The following is a 1,718-nucleotide window of genomic DNA, read 5'->3' on the forward strand; positions in this document are numbered from 1 at the left end:
TAGGGCTCGGATGTTGTTGCACTAAAAATTTTATAAAATTGATTGCATTATTGCTGTGAAAAAAACCCAAAATTGCACTTAAAAATTGCAATAAAAAAAATATTTTGTACCAAAAAAATTAAAAAAATATATTAAAAAATTATTTTATGAAATGGATTAAGTCATTTTATTAAGTAATATTATAAACTTTTATTAGGTAGGTTTTAAACGAGTAGATAATAAAAAAGATTCAAATTCAAATTCTATTTATTCTATTCTATTTAAACTATTTTTTTTTTTTTTTTTTTTAAATTTGCCTTACCTTAAAAATTATTGCACTGTACTATAAACGACTTCTTCAGGTTCTCAAAATCGAAAGACCTTCGATTAGAAGACAACAAATTCTTGTATATTGAAAAACTGCGCTCGACGTCGACCGAGGTTATTGGTGCATATTTAAAATAAATGAAGTCTTGAATAGATAATTCTTCTGGTAATCCATCTATTACAGTTGTTTCATCGATCAATATATTGGATATTTGTTGAAGAAATTCAAAACCTTCATTTTTCGCCAGGACGTTTTTAAACTTTTCATTAATTAACTTGCCGGTGTTTCCTGATACTGAATTTAATTTGTCACTAACATTTCTGACTATTTCAATGCTTGTAGCTAATGGAAGTCCTTGATTTTCCAATTTGTCTATTGTGTCAGGTAAATATCCATAGTTTGTATGAATATATACTAAATCCGTTTCCAACGACGGATAATTCAATATTTTTTGAGCTTCTTTAATTGAAATAGCATCGTTTTGATTGAGCTCTAGTACGATATTTTTTACTTCTTGAAACTAGGTAGAGTAATAAGAGGCAGCTCTTAGCCATGTACCCCAACGAGTAATAATAGGCTCAGGAGGTAATGGTACATTCGGGGCGCTATTTTTAAAAAAAAATACACGAGCCGGGCATTTCAAAAATATTTGTTTTACCTTAGAAATTAATTTGTCAACTTTGGTAAATCGTCGATAACTTATCATAACCTCAGCAAATAATTACATTAATTTTAAAACTAGGGCTGGGATTTATATGTAATAAAAAAACAAAAATATGTACATATATATGTAATTAAAATTGCCAAAATATGTAGTATAAAATAAAAAATATGTACCTACTAAGAAAAATTTTAAATTAAAATACGATTCTAAATAATTTTTGAATAATACAGTTTATTGTTTTTTATGTCTAATTAATTTAATTTAAAAAATATAATAACTTGTGGTAAAAAAATAAAAAAATATGTTGTTAAGTTGAAATACAATTAATGTTTAATCAATTTAAAGTGAAACAATGACAAAATGTATATTGTTTTAAATTTTCAAAATTAAATGTACGTTAGGTGAAGATGTTTTCATAACCACGCGAGCACAAGAACTGGTAGTTTGATAGGCGCTTTTGTAAATTCGTAAATATATTTTGTCACATAATTGTTGAACATAAAGTATAATCTAAGATCATTAAGGAATGATTATCGAACAGAAACAGATTAGATAATCTAAAATTAAGTTATTAATATTTATTTTAACCTACTTATTTCCTATATACATTATTATACACTTAAAATTTGCCGAGTACCATTATCAAAATATAAATCTAAGATATTACTATACCACCGAAATTGTCAAAATTTAAGAAATATGTAAAAAAGCGAGAATTTTACAAAGTATGTAAAAGTATGTAAAGTA

At 25.4% G+C, this 1,718-nt stretch overlaps 1 pseudogene; it reads right to left on the reverse strand.

The window, feature by feature from the left end:
- Positions 1 to 302: 302 nt before the first annotated feature.
- On the reverse strand, positions 303 to 1,013 carry LOC149060651 (uncharacterized; annotated as a pseudogene).
- Between the last annotated feature and the right edge of the window lie 705 nt (positions 1,014 to 1,718).

The sequence above is a fragment of the Diuraphis noxia genome, unplaced genomic scaffold, assembly GCF_037042655.1.
Source record: "Diuraphis noxia isolate RWA-SAM2 unplaced genomic scaffold, SU_Dnox_SAM2 contig0001, whole genome shotgun sequence".
In the NCBI taxonomy this organism is placed as follows: domain Eukaryota; kingdom Metazoa; phylum Arthropoda; class Insecta; order Hemiptera; family Aphididae; genus Diuraphis; species Diuraphis noxia.